At 48.4% G+C, this 13,549-nt stretch overlaps 2 non-coding genes and 1 pseudogene across 2 annotated transcripts; all 3 read right to left on the reverse strand.

Moving 5' to 3' along the window:
* Positions 1 to 6,200: 6,200 nt before the first annotated feature.
* On the reverse strand, positions 6,201 to 6,393 carry LOC138361474 (U2 spliceosomal RNA). The gene has a single exon (XR_011226978.1). It is a non-coding gene; the product is annotated as a U2 spliceosomal RNA (small nuclear RNA).
* A 2,693-nt stretch (positions 6,394 to 9,086) lies between these two features.
* Positions 9,087 to 9,279, reverse strand: LOC138361485 (U2 spliceosomal RNA). Its single transcript, XR_011226986.1, has one exon. It is a non-coding gene; the product is annotated as a U2 spliceosomal RNA (small nuclear RNA).
* A 2,687-nt stretch (positions 9,280 to 11,966) lies between these two features.
* Positions 11,967 to 12,146, reverse strand: LOC138361489 (U2 spliceosomal RNA; annotated as a pseudogene).
* Between the last annotated feature and the right edge of the window lie 1,403 nt (positions 12,147 to 13,549).

Here is a 13,549-nt window from a genome sequence, read left to right on the forward strand (position 1 = left end):
CCCCTGGTCCAGTCTCCGCAACTATGGCTGTCTGGGAGTCGTCGTCGCTGGGGTTGGCCCCAGTGGTGTATGTCCTGGTACTGCCAGGGCCTGCCCTCAGGGGTGTATTGCCTGCTCCAGCCCTTAATTGTTTGTTGGTGGAGTCAGCCTTAGGGCTAGTGTCGCTGGAGCCGACCCCGGGGCTTGCGTCGCTGGTGCCGACCCCCCGATCCGCGGGCGTCGAGCCGGACCTCAGGTGTGAAGCGCCCGCCAATCTGGGCTTATTGGTCTGGTCGCTTAAGCCGATTCCGCCAGCTGATCTGATTAAGTCGCCTGGGCCGACCCTCGATGTAAAGCTGTAGAACGGCGTCCTAGATGGGGTCGTCCTTGGAGCCAACATATCCGGGTCGTCCTCGGGGCTGTCGTCGCTGATGGTGATCATCTCATCAGGGACCACTTTCACATTCCTGGTCCCCGGGTTTGTCCTGCCGAAGGTGGTCCCAGTAGAGGTCCCTCTCGGGGCCGCCTCGCCAAGGGCGACCTCGGGGCGTCTAGTATCGTCGGTAGCCGGCCTCGTAGCACTGGCCTCCTTCCTCTCGTTTGTCGAGTCGACCTTTCCCTGAGCCAGCCGCACAGGACTGGCCCCAGGGCAAGGGAGTGTGGTCCTCCTCGAGGCCGCCTCGCCAAGGGCGACCCCGGTGGTGCTGGTGGAGTCACGGGGTAGCCTCACATCTCCTTCCACACCCTGTGCGTCGACCTTACCCTGAGCCAGCCGCACAGGACTGGCCCCAGGGCAAGGGAGTATGGTCCTCCTCGAGGCCGCCTCGCCAAGGGCGACCCCGGTGGTGCTGGTGGAGTCACGGGGTATCCTCACTTCTCCTTCCACACCCTGCGCGTCGACCTTACCCTGAGCCAGCCGCACAGGACTGGCCCCAGGGCAAGGGAGTATGGTCCTCCTCGAGGCCGCCTCGCCAAGGCGACCCCGGTGGTGCTGGTGGAGTCACGGGGTAGCCAACATCTCCTTCCACACCCTGCGCGTCGACCTTACCCTGAGCCAGCCGCACAGGACTGGCCCCAGGGCAAGGGAGTATGGTCCTCCTCGAGGCCGCCTCGCCAAGGGCGACCCCGGTGGTGCTGGTGGAGTCACGGGGTATCCTCACATCTCCTTCCACACCCTGCGCGTCGACCTTACCCTGAGCCAGCCGCACAGGACTGGCCCCAGGGCAAGGGAGTATGGTCCTCCTCGAGGCCGCCTCGCCAAGGGCGACCCCGGTGGTGCTGGTGGAGTCACGGGGTATCCTCACATCTCCTTCCACACCCTGCGCGTCGACCTTACCCTGAGCCAGCCGCACAGGACTGGCCCCAGGGCAAGGGAGTATGGTCCTCCTCGAGGCCGCCTCGCCAAGGGCGACCCCGGTGGTGCTGGTGGGGTCACGGGGTATCCTCACATCTCCTTCCACACCCTGCGCGTCGACCTTACCCTGAGCCAGCCGCACAGGACTGGCCCCAGGGCAAGGGAGTATGGTCCTCCTCGAGGCCGCCTCGCCAAGGGCGACCCCGGTGGTGCTGGTGGAGTCGCGGGGTATCCTCACATCTCCTTCCACGCCCTGCGCGTCGACCTTACCCTGAGCCAGCCGCACAGGACTGGCCCCAGGGCAAGGGAGTATGGTCCTCCTCGAGGCCGCCTCGCCAAGGGCGACCCCGGTGGTGCTGGTGGAGTCACGGGGTATCCTCACATCTCCTTCCACACCCTGCGCGTCGACCTTACCCTGAGCCAGCCGCACAGGACTGGCCCCAGGGCAAGGGAGTATGGTCCTCCTCGAGGCCGCCTCGCCAAGGGCGACCCCGGTGGTGCTGGTGGAGTCACGGGGTATCCTCACATCTCCTCCTACACCCTGCGCGTCGACCTTACCCTGAGCCAGCCGCACAGGACTGGCCCAGGGCAAGGGAGTATGGTCCTCCTCGAGGCCGCCTCGCCAAGGGCGACCCGGTGGTGCTGGTGGAATCACGGGCTATCCTCACATCTCCTCCTACACCCTGCGCGTCGACCTTACCCTGAGCCAGCCGCACAGGACTGGCCCCAGGGCAAGGGAGTATGGTCCTCCTCGAGGCCGCCTCGCCAAGGGCGACCCCGGTGGTGCTGGTGGAGTCACGGGGTATCCTCACATCTCCTTCCACACCCTGCGCGTCGACCTTACCCTGAGCCAGCCGCACAGGACTGGCCCCAGGGCAAGGGAGTATGGTCCTCCTCGAGGCCGCCTCGCCAAGGGCGACCCCGGTGTTGTTTCGTGGAGTGGGCCAGCCTCACAGCGCTGACCCCGCTTTTCTGCCTCGGGCGTCGACCCCACCCCGAGCCAGCCTCCCAAGACTGACCCCAGAGTGGGGGAGTATGGTCCTCCTTGAGGCCGCCTCGCCAAGGGCGACCTCATGGCCGGCGGTCGTCGTCATCCATGCAGTGGACTCATCAAGGTCGATTACCAGGCAGTCGTCGTCACTGGAGTCGTCTTCTTCCATTCTTGCATCACTAGGGACAGGGCATGTAGTCGTCCTTGAGTCATTGTCCGTCTTGAGCACCGAGGCCGACTCACCAAGGTCGACCTCGGTTCCCACCAATGCTGCTGGTCCATCGTTCTGGCGGCCGGTGTGGTGTGGGTTGTGTCTGTGGGCAGCGACCTGGGTTGTCGCCTGCAGGGTTTGGTCCTCCACCTCCCATGGGACCGTCAGCCTTGAAGGCCGTCGTGGATCCATCACATGTGATGGACGCACGAGGCCGTGACTGGGCTAGAGACAGACATTGACTATGTTGCCCCATTAACTCCGAAAAACGGGCGTGCGGACGACAACACAGTCAGTGTTTAGCATAGGCTATGTTCGTCCTCCAGCACCTGGCTCAAGGCACAGATGTGGAGGAAGACAGAGTCTATGGTCTCTCCTTCAGGCGACTGGCCCCGGACAGGCCAGCCCTGAAGGTCGACGGCAATCACAGGGGACTTGCCGTTTTGCCAGCCACTATGTAAAGTTTGAGAAGCTTGCTCCCCCCTTTACCAGTGATCGGGTCTGGGCTAACTCCCAAAGCCGCCACTAGATGGCTGGACGGTCGGTGTTGGTGGAAGCGCGCTCGCTGATTGGGCGGTCCTTTAACTCCTTCTTACCCGGAGGGGAAGGTCGTGCGGACACCGACACAATCTATGCAAGCATAAATTGAGTTTCCCTCGAGCTCCTTGAGCCTTGTACAAGGCAGAAGCTCAGAGAGTAACGCAATTTATTGCGTTTCCCACCGAAAGACTGGCCCCGGACAAGCCAGTCGGTGGAGGTGGACAGCAAGCCGTGAGGCTTGCTGTCTCACCGGTCGAGGCGGATGGGCGACGCGGCGACCCAACTCCCTCTTCCCACAGGTAGTTTTAAGACTACCAGGATCGCTGAAGTGTAGATTCTACTATTCCTTTAACTCCTTGCGGGCGTGCGGACAATAGTACAGTACTACACTTTGATCTTAGCCAAAAGGCCGAGAAGCGATAGGATGCATGGTTGCTCTGCAACACCAGGCAACAATTGCGGCTAGAAACCACGTAGCGAGTTTCAATTGCAAAAGGGCATGTGATTATCGTTGAGTAATATTCGAATTCAAGCATACATATAAACGCCATGCAGTAAAGGCTTTAACCATTTCTTACCTGATCAATGAATTTATATATATATGCAAATTCATGATATTACATGGTTTCATTCATGAGTAGTGAATATGTAACTGGCGGCAAAGTGGTAAACAGACTCGCGTGGCGTTTCACGAATTCGCTCCTGGCCAGGGAGTATAGCGCTTAACTCTAATACATAAACCTCCATTTGTCATGTGTCTTAAGGTAGCTACAGCTTTTGAAAAGTACAATAACGAATTAAAAGTGCAAGGGGCCTGTTACGCCAACGCTCGTCAAAAAATATAAATAGGAGACGTTCTCTCTCTGATACCATAACAGAAAACGAACAGCACTATTACGCGCCAACTATTCCATTTTTGTATATATATCACGACTTTTTCACATCTAACACTTTGCTTGATACATCGTTTTCACAAACCGGAGACGAGGCGAAGCGAGGCAGGGCTGGGTGGCGAGAGGCTAGAGGCTAGAGGCTAGAGGCTAGAGGCTAGAGGCGAGAGGCGAGAGGCGAGAGGCGAGAGGCGAGAGGCGAGAGGCGAGAGGCGAGAGACGAGAGACGAGAGACGAGAGACGAGAGACGAGAGAGAGACGAGAGACGAGAGACGAGAGACGAGAGACGAGAGACGAGAGACGAGAGACGAGAGACGAGAGACGAGAGAGAGACGAGAGACGAGAGACTAGAGACTAGAGACTAGAGACTAGAGACTAGAGACTAGAGACGAGAGACGAGAGACGAGAGACGAGAGACGAGAGACGTGACGTGATGCCATGCCATGCCATGCCATGCCATGCCATGCCATTCAATGCCTTGTGATTCAATACCATGCAGTTCAATGCGATGCGATGCAATGACATGCGATTCGATGCCATGCGAGGCGAGGCGAGGCGATGCATCATCTAACATAACGCGATTCCCTGGAAAACGACTCTGTTGTTGAATGAACAACAAAGCTAAGATATAAGAAGATGTAAGTAATTCGAGAAGTCTGAGTACTGTAGGTACTATAGCAAATTCATTGCTTAATATATGTGAATGTGTAAGGAATCCATCCATCGCTTTTACCGAGTATACAAATACTCGGTCATTGTTGGTGTTTAGGGAGGTAAATGAAGTATTGCAAAGCTAATTACGAAACTAGCTTTCACAATGACATTTGGTGGTTGGTCGCTTTGCAAATTATAGTAGATTCTATATCAATTTTATTCGTTATTTTACGTGAATGAATGTGTGCCTGCATACATTGCCTAAATAAAGAATGTAAATATACGTCGGTGGTGTTTAGAGGGGTGAATGAAGCATTTGAAATCTAAATAGGAAACTAGCATTCAAATGGAGAGGGGTGAGAGTGCAGGTGCGCTTGAACTTGGGTGGGTTCTGGGTTTCATTGACGTATATATTACAGGTGAATGTGTGCATCGAATGCTCGATTGAAGTATATAAATACACATTGTTAGTGTGTATTGAGGTAAATGATGGATTGTAAAGCTAATCAAGACACTGGAATTCACTTTGAGGCTAGTGGCTGGCCGGCTGGCAGGCAAGCGTGGAAGTGGCAAACGATCGTTGAGTTGCCGTGTAAAACCACACCAAAGCAACACCTCCCTCCATCTCAAGTCGAATTTCGTCTTTATTACGCATTGGTACATTCCAGCAATGGTAAATTAAATAGATAAACGTCTAATCTTGATGTATGTATGAATATAATTTCGCCGTCAGAGCCGACTAAGGAATTCCGAGTGATATACACACACACTCCTCCCTCCCTCACTCACAAGGGAGAGTGAGTAAGTAATTTCGTAAAAAAAGAGAATAGCATGCCAACAATGGGTAACTATTATAGTTAGGTTCTCGATCATAGTAAACCCGTTGATTTAGAGTTTATTTGCACAATGACCACATCATATTAGATGCCATTTAAATACCAAATCCAGTTCTCCAGTAAATGCAGACACAAGTCTAACACTATTCAACCCATCTCTACCAGCCTTTTCATAACAAACCACTAAGCTACCTAAACCAGTTTCCACACTTATATAAATAGAGAAAAACTTCACCCTATATAACCTATCTCAGAAAACAAACAAAATCAATTAAAATTGCACTAACTGGCAACCCCCCATTCATAAAATCAACTTCTTTCCTTCCACACCAACCATCGTATTTCTTTGCTCGCACATAATCTTTAATCTAAAGTTATTAAATGATATTACTCACCTCACTCTCCTTCTTTCTCCTTCTTTCTCCTTCCTTCCTTCCTTCCTTCCTTCCTTCCTTCCTTCCTTCCTTCTTCCTTCCTTCCTTCCTTCCTTCCTTCCTTCCTTCCTTCCTTCCTTCCTTCCCTCTAACTCGTTGCAGTTGTTCAGCTTCGACCCATCAAACCCGGACTCGACTGACGACTCACTTCTGCTGCTCGTTCCAAGGCTTTTTCCTCATACGATGTTGGCTGGTGTGAAGTAATTACTGCAATTCAAATTAACACGATTCATTAATGTACATAACCAATTAACATAATCGTCTCCTACTTGATTTTGACTAGTTGATAGGGTTGTTTTTGGTCTCCCCGAAGGGAGTGGACCGATCCCAGAGGTACTGCAATACCGGGCCGATCCGCGGCAAAGGTGGAGCAAGCTCCTAGCACTTCGCCATGTTGCAAAAATCAGTTTAATATCGAGGATCCCACATGGGGATCGTATCAGATATTAAGCTGATAAGAACAGATACTACACTTTGATCTTAGCCAAAAGGCCGAGAAGCGATAGGATGCATGGTTGCTCTGCAACACCAGGCAACAATTGCGGCTAGAAACCACGTAGCGAGTTTCAATTGCAAAAGGGCATGTGATTATCGTTGAGTAATATTCGAATTCAAGCATACATATAAACGCCATGCAGTAAAGGCTTTAACCATTTCTTACCTGATCAATGAATTTATATATATATGCAAATTCATGATATTACATGGTTTCATTCATGAGTAGTGAATATGTAACTGGCGGCAAAGTGGTAAACAGACTCGCGTGGCGTTTCACGAATTCGCTCCTGGCCAGGGAGTATAGCGCTTAACTCTAATACATAAACCTCCATTTGTCATGTGTCTTAAGGTAGCTACAGCTTTTGAAAAGTACAATAACGAATTAAAAGTGCAAGGGGCCTGTTACGCCAACGCTCGTCAAAAAATATAAATAGGAGACGTTCTCTCTCTGATACCATAACAGAAAACGAACAGCACTATTACGCGCCAACTATTCCATTTTTGTATATATATCACGACTTTTTCACATCTAACACTTTGCTTGATACATCGTTTTCACAAACCGGAGACGAGGCGAAGCGAGGCAGGGCTGGGTGGCGAGAGGCTAGAGGCTAGAGGCTAGAGGCGAGAGGCGAGAGGCGAGAGGCGAGAGGCGAGAGGCGAGAGGCGAGAGACGAGAGACGAGAGACGAGAGACGAGAGACGAGAGACGAGAGACGAGAGACGAGAGACGAGAGACGAGAGACGAGAGACGAGAGACGAGAGACGAGAGACGAGAGACGAGAGACGAGAGACGAGAGACGAGAGACGAGAGACTAGAGACTAGAGACTAGAGACTAGAGACTAGAGACTAGAGACGAGAGACGAGAGACGAGAGACGAGAGACGAGAGACGTGACGTGATGCCATGCCATGCCATGCCATGCCATGCCATGCCATTCAATGCCTTGTGATTCAATACCATGCAGTTCAATGCGATGCGATGCAATGACATGCGATTCGATGCCATGCGAGGCGAGGCGAGGCGATGCATCATCTAACATAACGCGATTCCCTGGAAAACGACTCTGTTGTTGAATGAACAACAAAGCTAAGATATAAGAAGATGTAAGTAATTCGAGAAGTCTGAGTACTGTAGGTACTATAGCAAATTCATTGCTTAATATATGTGAATGTGTAAGGAATCCATCCATCGCTTTTACCGAGTATACAAATACTCGGTCATTGTTGGTGTTTAGGGAGGTAAATGAAGTATTGCAAAGCTAATTACGAAACTAGCTTTCACAATGACATTTGGTGGTTGGTCGCTTTGCAAATTATAGTAGATTCTATATCAATTTTATTCGTTATTTTACGTGAATGAATGTGTGCCTGCATACATTGCCTAAATAAAGAATGTAAATATACGTCGGTGGTGTTTAGAGGGGTGAATGAAGCATTTGAAATCTAAATAGGAAACTAGCATTCAAATGGAGAGGGGTGAGAGTGCAGGTGCGCTTGAACTTGGGTGGGTTCTGGGTTTCATTGACGTATATATTACAGGTGAATGTGTGCATCGAATGCTCGATTGAAGTATATAAATACACATTGTTAGTGTGTATTGAGGTAAATGATGGATTGTAAAGCTAATCAAGACACTGGAATTCACTTTGAGGCTAGTGGCTGGCCGGCTGGCAGGCAAGCGTGGAAGTGGCAAACGATCGTTGAGTTGCCGTGTAAAACCACACCAAAGCAACACCTCCCTCCATCTCAAGTCGAATTTCGTCTTTATTACGCATTGGTACATTCCAGCAATGGTAAATTAAATAGATAAACGTCTAATCTTGATGTATGTATGAATATAATTTCGCCGTCAGAGCCGACTAAGGAATTCCGAGTGATATACACACACACTCCTCCCTCCCTCACTCACAAGGGAGAGTGAGTAAGTAATTTCGTAAAAAAAGAGAATAGCATGCCAACAATGGGTAACTATTATAGTTAGGTTCTCGATCATAGTAAACCCGTTGATTTAGAGTTTATTTGCACAATGACCACATCATATTAGATGCCATTTAAATACCAAATCCAGTTCTCCAGTAAATGCAGACACAAGTCTAACACTATTCAACCCATCTCTACCAGCCTTTTCATAACAAACCACTAAGCTACCTAAACCAGTTTCCACACTTATATAAATAGAGAAAAACTTCACCCTATATAACCTATCTCAGAAAACAAACAAAATCAATTAAAATTGCACTAACTGGCAACCCCCCATTCATAAAATCAACTTCTTTCCTTCCACACCAACCATCGTATTTCTTTGCTCGCACATAATCTTTAATCTAAAGTTATTAAATGATATTACTCACCTCACTCTCCTTCTTTCTCCTTCTTTCTCCTTCCTTCCTTCCTTCCTTCCTTCCTTCCTTCCTTCCTTCCTTCCTTCCTTCCTTCCTTCCTTCCTTCCTTCCTTCCTTCCTTCCTTCCTTCCCTCTAACTCGTTGCAGTTGTTCAGCTTCGACCCATCAAACCCGGACTCGACTGACGACTCACTTCTGCTGCTCGTTCCAAGGCTTTTTCCTCATACGATGTTGGCTGGTGTGAAGTAATTACTGCAATTCAAATTAACACGATTCATTAATGTACATAACCAATTAACATAATCGTCTCCTACTTGATTTTGACTAGTTGATAGGGTTGTTTTTGGTCTCCCCGAAGGGAGTGGACCGATCCCAGAGGTACTGCAATACCGGGCCGATCCGCGGCAAAGGTGGAGCAAGCTCCTAGCACTTCGCCATGTTGCAAAAATCAGTTTAATATCGAGGATCCCACATGGGGATCGTATCAGATATTAAGCTGATAAGAACAGATACTACACTTTGATCTTAGCCAAAAGGCCGAGAAGCGATAGGATGCATGGTTGCTCTGCAACACCAGGCAACAATTGCGGCTAGAAACCACGTAGCGAGTTTCAATTGCAAAAGGGCATGTGATTATCGTTGAGTAATATTCGAATTCAAGCATACATATAAACGCCATGCAGTAAAGGCTTTAACCATTTCTTACCTGATCAATGAATTTATATATATATGCAAATTCATGATATTACATGGTTTCATTCATGAGTAGTGAATATGTAACTGGCGGCAAAGTGGTAAACAGACTCGCGTGGCGTTTCACGAATTCGCTCCTGGCCAGGGAGTATAGCGCTTAACTCTAATACATAAACCTCCATTTGTCATGTGTCTTAAGGTAGCTACAGCTTTTGAAAAGTACAATAACGAATTAAAAGTGCAAGGGGCCTGTTACGCCAACGCTCGTCAAAAAATATAAATAGGAGACGTTCTCTCTCTGATACCATAACAGAAAACGAACAGCACTATTACGCGCCAACTATTCCATTTTTGTATATATATCACGACTTTTTCACATCTAACACTTTGCTTGATACATCGTTTTCACAAACCGGAGACGAGGCGAAGCGAGGCAGGGCTGGGTGGCGAGAGGCTAGAGGCTAGAGGCTAGAGGCGAGAGGCGAGAGGCGAGAGGCGAGAGGCGAGAGAGAGGCGAGAGACGAGAGACGAGAGACGAGAGACGAGAGACGAGAGACGAGAGAGAGAGAGAGACGAGAGACGAGACGAGAGACGAGAGACGAGAGACGAGAGACGAGAGACGAGAGACGAGAGACGAGAGACGAGAGACGAGAGACTAGAGACTAGAGACTAGAGACTAGAGACTAGAGACTAGAGACGAGAGACGAGAGACGAGAGACGAGAGACGAGAGACGTGACGTGATGCCATGCCATGCCATGCCATGCCATGCCATGCCATTCAATGCCTTGTGATTCAATACCATGCAGTTCAATGCGATGCGATGCAATGACATGCGATTCGATGCCATGCGAGGCGAGGCGAGGCGATGCATCATCTAACATAACGCGATTCCCTGGAAAACGACTCTGTTGTTGAATGAACAACAAAGCTAAGATATAAGAAGATGTAAGTAATTCGAGAAGTCTGAGTACTGTAGGTACTATAGCAAATTCATTGCTTAATATATGTGAATGTGTAAGGAATCCATCCATCGCTTTTACCGAGTATACAAATACTCGGTCATTGTTGGTGTTTAGGGAGGTAAATGAAGTATTGCAAAGCTAATTACGAAACTAGCTTTCACAATGACATTTGGTGGTTGGTCGCTTTGCAAATTATAGTAGATTCTATATCAATTTTATTCGTTATTTTACGTGAATGAATGTGTGCCTGCATACATTGCCTAAATAAAGAATGTAAATATACGTCGGTGGTGTTTAGAGGGGTGAATGAAGCATTTGAAATCTAAATAGGAAACTAGCATTCAAATGGAGAGGGGTGAGAGTGCAGGTGCGCTTGAACTTGGGTGGGTTCTGGGTTTCATTGACGTATATATTACAGGTGAATGTGTGCATCGAATGCTCGATTGAAGTATATAAATACACATTGTTAGTGTGTATTGAGGTAAATGATGGATTGTAAAGCTAATCAAGACACTGGAATTCACTTTGAGGCTAGGCTGGCCGGCTGGCAGGCAAGCGTGGAAGTGGCAAACGATCGTTGAGTTGCCGTGTAAAACCACACCAAAGCAACACCTCCCTCCATCTCAAGTCGAATTTCGTCTTTATTACGCATTGGTACATTCCAGCAATGGTAAATTAAATAGATAAACGTCTAATCTTGATGTATGTATGAATATAATTTCGCCGTCAGAGCCGACTAAGGAATTCCGAGTGATATACACACACACTCCTCCCTCCCTCACTCACAAGGGAGAGTGAGTAAGTAATTTCGTAAAAAAAGAGAATAGCATGCCAACAATGGGTAACTATTATAGTTAGGTTCTCGATCATAGTAAACCCGTTGATTTAGAGTTTATTTGCACAATGACCACATCATATTAGATGCCATTTAAATACCAAATCCAGTTCTCCAGTAAATGCAGACACAAGTCTAACACTATTCAACCCATCTCTACCAGCCTTTTCATAACAAACCACTAAGCTACCTAAACCAGTTTCCACACTTATATAAATAGAGAAAAACTTCACCCTATATAACCTATCTCAGAAAACAAACAAAATCAATTAAAATTGCACTAACTGGCAACCCCCCATTCATAAAATCAACTTCTTTCCTTCCACACCAACCATCGTATTTCTTTGCTCGCACATAATCTTTAATCTAAAGTTATTAAATGATATTACTCACCTCACTCTCCTTCTTTCTCCTTCTTTCTCCTTCCTTCCTTCCTTCCTTCCTTCCTTCCTTCCTTCCTTCCTCCTCTTCCTTCCTTCCTTCCTTCCTTCCTTCCTTCCTTCCTTCCTTCCTTCCTTCCCTCTAACTCGTTGCAGTTGTTCAGCTTCGACCCATCAAACCCGGACTCGACTGACGACTCACTTCTGCTGCTCGTTCCAAGGCTTTTTCCTCATACGATGTTGGCTGGTGTGAAGTAATTACTGCAATTCAAATTAACACGATTCATTAATGTACATAACCAATTAACATAATCGTCTCCTACTTGATTTTGACTAGTTGATAGGGTTGTTTTTGGTCTCCCCGAAGGGAGTGGACCGATCCCAGAGGTACTGCAATACCGGGCCGATCCGCGGCAAAGGTGGAGCAAGCTCCTAGCACTTCGCCATGTTGCAAAAATCAGTTTAATATCGAGGATCCCACATGGGGATCGTATCAGATATTAAGCTGATAAGAACAGATTTAATTTTTTATTGACGAATGTTTTACATATTGCTTACAATAGCCTTGTGTCTTCACAAGGGTGCATGGGTACATAGTTACATTGGTGTACATAGAATACAATATACATTTTCATACATAGTTGTTAAGGGATCTTTATTTACATTGTGCCGTCTGCCATTAAAAAACTCAAAACAGATGTAATATACAAATTGATATTCTGAAATGAGAAAAAGGTACAGACATGTAAACTAGTATTGTCGAGCGCCTGTGATGTGCTCTATGTACATCATCCGTGACCACCGGATGGTGTCGCTCACGCATAGCCTCCTAAACAGCCTCTGATATCTTCTAGAGGCCAGCCTGTTCATTGGTTTGTCGTTCTTAGGGTCGTATGATCCGAGTGATCCTACAATAAAGGCATATACAGTGACCTGCCTGTAGGTCCGTCTCATTGTCGCTGCTAGCTCTGCATACTTTTCTTCTTTGCCTAGTCTAGCTTCTGCGAAGGCGTCTGGTCCGTTTTCGAAGGGGCAAGTGACGTCAATCAGCATCACCTCTCCGTTTTTTTCTAGAACAATGTCTGGTCTTAGTACATTGTTCGTTCCTGGAACTTGCCGGTTAGTGGAAATGATCTTCCAGTGTCTTCCTTCTGAGGCCTTCAGGATACGATCGACCAGCGCGTTGTGTCGCTGGATCATCGCATTTGACAGCCTCAGGCAATGGTTGATGACGTGGGGTAGCGTCTCGTTCTGGTGGCGACATCTCCTACACCGTTGGTCTCCGTTGATGTTGAATCGGCGGGCTCCGTTTAGGGGTAGAAGATTCAGTCGTGCCCTGTGGATGAAACGCCAGTCAGCAAAGGTTGTAAAAGCCCCGTCCCTAATAAATGCAGACGAAGCCCTCTCCCTCCCAACTTGCTCCATGACTTTCCCCTGGTCAGGTTTACTTCTCAGGTCGTCGTCGCGAAGGCCTCTGTGATGGTTTCTGATGTTCCTTGCGACCAACCTTCTTTCTTTGTGAGTCATAGTTCTCCCCACAACAGACTTCCAATGCATCTCCGTCTGTAGACCACTTGGTGTTCAACCTTCCTGACGAGTTGCGGGCTCTTGACCAGAGCGTCTCATGTCCAGAGGGTCTTTGTTCCAAGTCGTCTTTTGAGAGATACTGGCATACATTTTCCAGAGTTGCTTCTTGGCGAATTCTTCGCGACGTTACTCTCTTGCAGTCGTCCCTGGCGATATTCCTCGTTTCTAGATCCGGCGTGGTGAGAAGTTTGAATGCGGAGTCTATGACGAATATGTCAGAGTCTTCTGCGGCGAGGGGTATGCCGCACGAGCCTGCTGCACTCTTTCCATACAGGTAGCCATTGGTTGCCCGCTGTGGCAGGTATAGAGTTTCTTTTATTAGTGGTCTTAAACGGTCATCAAGTTCCTGCCAGTCTCCCTT

This window comes from Procambarus clarkii, unplaced genomic scaffold (assembly GCF_040958095.1).
Source record: "Procambarus clarkii isolate CNS0578487 unplaced genomic scaffold, FALCON_Pclarkii_2.0 HiC_scaffold_408, whole genome shotgun sequence".
NCBI classification, from domain to species: Eukaryota; Metazoa; Arthropoda; class Malacostraca; order Decapoda; family Cambaridae; genus Procambarus; species Procambarus clarkii.